The sequence below is a fragment of the Schistocerca cancellata genome, chromosome 3 (genome assembly GCF_023864275.1).
Source record: "Schistocerca cancellata isolate TAMUIC-IGC-003103 chromosome 3, iqSchCanc2.1, whole genome shotgun sequence".
Lineage (NCBI taxonomy): Eukaryota > Metazoa > Arthropoda > Insecta > Orthoptera > Acrididae > Schistocerca > Schistocerca cancellata.
Genome location: NC_064628.1, coordinates 297,288,903 through 297,294,902, shown reverse-complemented (window position 1 = coordinate 297,294,902; position 6,000 = coordinate 297,288,903).

The window sequence follows — 6,000 nt, the reverse complement described above, 5'->3', positions numbered from 1 at the left end:
GCCCGCGAAAGGCAAAGGTCCCGAGTTCGAGTCTCGGTCGGGCACACAGTTTTAATCTGCCAGGAAGTTTCATATCAGCGCACACTCCGCTGCAGAGTGAAAATCTCATTCTGGAAACATCCCCCAGGCTGTGGCTAAGCCATGTCTCCGCAATATCCTTTCTTTCAGGAGTGCTAGTTCTGCAAGGTTCGCAGGAGAGCTTCTGTAAAGTTTGGAAGGTAGGAGACGAGGTACTGGCAGTAGTAAAGCTGTGAGTACCGGGCGTGAGTCGTGCTTCGGTAGCTCAGATGGTAGAGCGCTTGCCCGCGAAAGGCAAAGGTCCCGAGTTCGAGTCTCGGTCGGGCACACAGTTTTAATCTGCCAGGAAGTTTCATATCAGCGCACACTCCGCTGCAGAGTGAAAATCTCATTATGGAAACATCCCCCAGGCTGTGGCTAAGCCATGTCTCCGCAATATCCTTTCTTTCAGGAGTGCTAGTTCTGCAAGGTTCGCAGGAGAGCTTCTGTAAAGTTTGGAAGGTAGGAGACGAGGTACTGGCAGTAGTAAAGCTGTGAGTACCGGGCGTGAGTCGTGCTTCGGTAGCTCAGATGGTAGAGCGCTTGCCCGCGAAAGGCAAAGGTCCCGAGTTCGAGTCTCGGTCGGGCACACAGTTTTAATCTGCCAGGAAGTTTCATATCAGCGCACACTCCGCTGCAGAGTGAAAATCTCATTCTGGAAACATCCCCCAGGCTGTGGCTAAGCCATGTCTCCGCAATATCCTTTCTTTCAGGAGTGCTAGTTCTGCAAGGTTCGCAGGAGAGCTTCTGTAAAGTTTGGAAGGTAGGAGACGAGGTACTGGCAGAAGTAAAGCTGTGAGTACCGGGCGTGAGTCGTGCTTCGGTAGCTCAGATGGTAGAGCGCTTGCCCGCGAAAGGCAAAGGTCCCGAGTTCGAGTCTCGGTCGGGCACACAGTTTTAATCTGCCAGGAAGTTTCATATCAGCGCACACTCTGCTGCAGAGTGAAAATCTCATTCTAGTAACTTAAGAACTGTGAGCACTTGTTCATCTCCACTACAGTGAAACACATCTCTTTTACTGCACAATCTTTGCTATTATGAATGAACCACATAACGCAATATGCAAATGAGATCACATTCCTCTGCTGTTGTCCATGGATACAGCATTCGGTAAATATCTGTTAGTGTTGGTACCGCTAATCACACTCACAGTTCTGGGTAAATTAAAAGTATAAATTACTTTTAATGGAACCAGTCTGTGTTCTGAGCAGTCTGTAAAACATTTTTACACTGTACTTTTATCTTTGCACTTACCAATATAATGGCAGCCTATTACTCCATACAAGAGAGAGCAGACTTGTTCTTCTTCTATGGTCTAACAAACTGAAGCAACTGCTCAGTCCATGTCCTGTATGCTGAAAAATATCCAAAACACAGGGTACCATCTGCACAATTATTCAGCTTCATTTTCAGCAACTAGCAGACTCTGGCTCCAGAGCTCCAACAACAGTGAATCATGGCAGGCCTCACACCCTTCGTACTCCTGTTGTGGAGCATTGGAACAAGTCGAGTTGAAGAAGATCCTAGGACTAGTGTACCTAGAATTTCACCATTTCTCATGGCAGTCATCTTCTAATCTGAGTGAACCTGCATGAACAGTTGCTATGCGTATAACTTGTACAGCATGTCCAAGCCCTGTGGCCACAATGTCAGCCTGACAGAATGCTGTTCTGCCAATGGCTGTTGCATAGGTGTGGGGAAGATCCACTTTTCACAATAAAGATACTTCTCTCAGACGAGGCTGGTTTCACACGACATGGGCTTGTCAGTTTTCGTAACCAACATACCTGGGTTGATGCAAATCACAGGCAGTTGGAGAAGCAAGGCATCAGAGCCAATTTTTAACTGATGTATGGGCAGAATTTATTGTTGTCAGACAAAAAGGACCTTACATACTATCAAACAGGTTGGCTAGAGCAAGATATTGCCAGTTTCTATCAAACAATTTACCCTTCCTGCCATAGAAAGTACCATTTCAACAACTGGAGATGATGTTCATGTATGATGGAGCACCAGCCCATTTTCTCCAAAATGTCCAAGAAGGCCTTTTATGGGCAATGGATTGGTCAGGGAGGCTTAATATGTTGGCAGGCTCATACCACCAATCTTAATACCTTAGATTTTTTACTGTGGGGATATCTGAACTCTCTGGTACGTGCAAGTCCCATTAATGATATACTAACACCACAGGAACACACAAGCACATCCGTGACCAACCTGCATTTTTTAAGAGATGTTAGATAAAGTGTTCCTTACTATGGATGGACACCATATCAATCCTCAATCATCCTTTAGTGATGGTGCACAAGTGCAGGTCATATGTAACACCAACAGATTACATCGCTGTTTCACAGTAACAAAATAATGAGTTGTCACTGATTTACTGCATTCTGCAGATTGTCCATAATAGCAAAGTGTGTGCAATAGAAGAAATGTGTTTCAGAGTAGTGAAGGTGAACAAGCCCTCATACCTCACAGGGTATGCATGCTAGAGCCTACGATTACTAGACATTTCTTCTTGTTTTGGTCTCTATTGTCACATCTTAAAATGTGGAATCATACTTTTTTAATATTGGTCACCAAAAATGAAAATCATAAGCTGCCTAAATATTCAAAATGGTTGGTTCTGTCTGGCCTTTAAAAGAATAGACACACTATAACAGAAATTGTAATATTGAAGTCATGCCTCTCATTTGATAGACAGCAAGATTAAACTGCATGTACTTAAAGGAAGTTTCAGTCATTTGTTTACTTCAGTTTCAGCTAAAATGAGCTATTTTTGGTAAGGAAGAAGATACTCGAGATTAACTGATAAAAACAAAAATCTATCTACTAACTGAGGAAAGCTTGGAATATAAAATCTAGTGACAGTCTGCTTTTTCCAATGTAACAAAATAAACAGGGTGATTCAGAATTCCTACAACATGGTTATATGTGTTGTGGAGGTAAGTGGCAACCACGAGTTTCGTTGCACAAAGTGTACCTGTGAACTGTGTTCACATACACACAATTGAAAAGTCTTGGAGTGTCCTGAATGGCCTCCACTGCAGCCATTACACAAGCACGGAGAGTGTCCTGTGACGCCACAGAAGTCTTGTAAACACAGGAAAAAGTCGAGAGGCAATTGTAGTGGCCAATGGATTGGTACAACGCAACCTATCCACTTGTCCCTGAATGTTTAGCGAAGGTGCTGACAAATGTCTGGTAAAAAGTGGGCCGGCACATAACCACATCATGCAATTTATATGCAATGGCACATCCACCAAATGCTGCACTAGTATGTCTTGCATTAATACACAGACCTATTAGATGAACATGGATAATACCAGCCCACACACTAATACCAAAAAAATGTTGAAATTCATGGGGATGTGTGGCATAAGGGTTTTCCTCATCCCAAATGTGGCTGTAACAATGGTTGAGGCCTTCATTTGAGAAATGTGCTTCATCTGTGAAAATAATGAGCCGAGGAAAGTCTTGGAATGTTGACACAATCGTGCAGAAACCACGCATGGTATGGTTAAAGTTGCTGTTCATGGATAACCTGCCAGACACTGCCTGGGATACATCCACAGAACCTGCAATATTGAGGATATTCACCAATCGGTCAGTTGGAGGACTTCCTCTTCCATATCAGTAGTGCACCGTGTCTGGCCACAACCACAAATGACCCTATTAGTATTGAAGGTACTTGTTTCCCAAAGCCATTGTTCCAATCTTGCAAAGAAGGCATGTGATGGCCAGCATGACCCAGAAATTGTTCGTGATACAAGCAATTAGCTAATCGAAGTTTCATCTACTTTAACCGTGGATGAGCAACATGTTAGTGTACTTGGAAAATGTGTACTCTGCACTGCACTGTATTTCTTGACCTCATAGTGGCAACTGATGGACATGTGCTTCAGTTCATTGGTTTGTTCTTTGATGATACATGTCATACACGACATCATGTGAAACAAGACACTAACCTCTGTCAATGAGTATTGCCTTCCATCATTCAAAGTCGTTTATCTGTCAAACAGTGTGTTTATGGACGTGGGTTTATTACCAAATATTGTCACCCTGGGTCTCCTCTAAAGCACCTATAACTGTGTAATAAGAATTCTGAATGATCCTGTGGAAGTCAGTTGAACATTGTAGTGGAAGTTAATGGCACATTATGCAGAATAGTCTGTTCATATGAAGTCACTTTAATCTGACAAATCTGCTGTCACAACCAATGGACTATTGCAGGGTTGGCCTTTTTTGGATCAGCAATAATGCAACAACCTGTGAATATCCTAACTAGAATATATGGCTGCTGACAAGCTACTTAAAACAATCTTCAGGAAAATCCATGCCTACCACTCATACTGCACAGCTGGTGTCAAATACTGTGCCAACATGTGATACCAGAGAGGATGTGTTGCTGTAATCAATCTTGCTTTGGGGAACTGCTTATGCACCATCCTTGGTTTCACACTTGGACACACTTATGTCTGTCTTGAATGTGTAACAATTTACAAAATACTCAACTGGTAGGTATCTAGTTACTATCACAGCAGCCAATAAAGAAGCACCATCTGCACTTTCATTGCCTCCCTGTGTGTACATGTCCAGTCATTTCTCTACAGTAAAGAGCTCTAGATGCATCACATCATAATTATGAATAATAACAGTACCTCCCAAAAAAAATCACTGTAGGGCAGGTGACAAAGCAAGCTGTGATAATTTTAATTCCCCTCTTGTTTTGTCATTTGCCTCCTTACATTTATTATTTCAATTTTAACTAATTACCATTAACATACATGAAGATAATCTGTATTTTCATAAAAGAGAAACATTGGCCCTTAGTTTTAAAGAACATAACACCAGACCTGATTCTGTACTTAGTTTTAAGTATGTAATTGATTTTCTAATTTATTTTGACTATTCCTAGTTAAAATATAGTTTGTTATAGGGTGAAATCAGTGATTGTTTCATAACTTAAATTCTACTGTTGACATATAAACAAGTATAAATTCTGTAATAATTGGAAGCATTTGGAAGACGAAATGCTAGTATTCTTAAACTATTTATTTGGCTCTAGTCGAAAACGTGTTAGCAAAACCAGTCCTTCATTAATTCCAAAGTAGTTAACTGTTCTGTCAAAAGTATTGTTTACATAACCATATACTATATTAATTTCATCATTTACACAAATAATTTGTCTTAACCCTTGTAGCAGAAGAAACTGTTCAAAAGAACCAATGTTTTGATGTATTCAGTTAATGTAATGAGTTAAGTTTTAATTGTAATTTCTGTAAATTTAACTTCGAACAATGAGTAGTTTCAGCACCTATTATTGTGATGATATATAAGGGCCCGATTTTTGGTCACGAGACAGTCAGTCCACGGACGATTTTCAAATGAGGAACCTGTGTTGGTTAGAACGACAACAATGATCAATTTAACAGTGAAATACGCATTACACCAATAGTGACAGTGACATTGTCTGCTCCATAAATACCTGTTTATTCTTCAAGAACTGTGAACTTTGTGGATAGGTTTAACTACTCATAGTTGTTCAACAGCAAACTATTGTAGCAGTATGTGGAGTTTCTCCTGCAAACTATTAATGAGGCTTATGAAAGTTTAAACAATAGTGCACTGGCCATATAACTGTGTATTATTGGGGAGTTGTGAACAGTGAAATTAAAGTACTGTGAAACACAACTGTGCACCTATCTGCTACATAATTTACAGTGGTCAGTGTCTGAATCCACAACCCATTTTTCAGCCAGTGGAGCAACGTAGTACGACGACACCGTGGACAACAAACGAGCAGGTGGAACCGTCACAGGCACTCCACATGTTGAATAAGTGAAACAAACTCATACCTGCAAGTAAGACTTGTGAAACCTGGGGAGTGTGTTTAAATACTGATAGTAACTGTACTCCACACAAGAGTATGTCTGCAGCTCA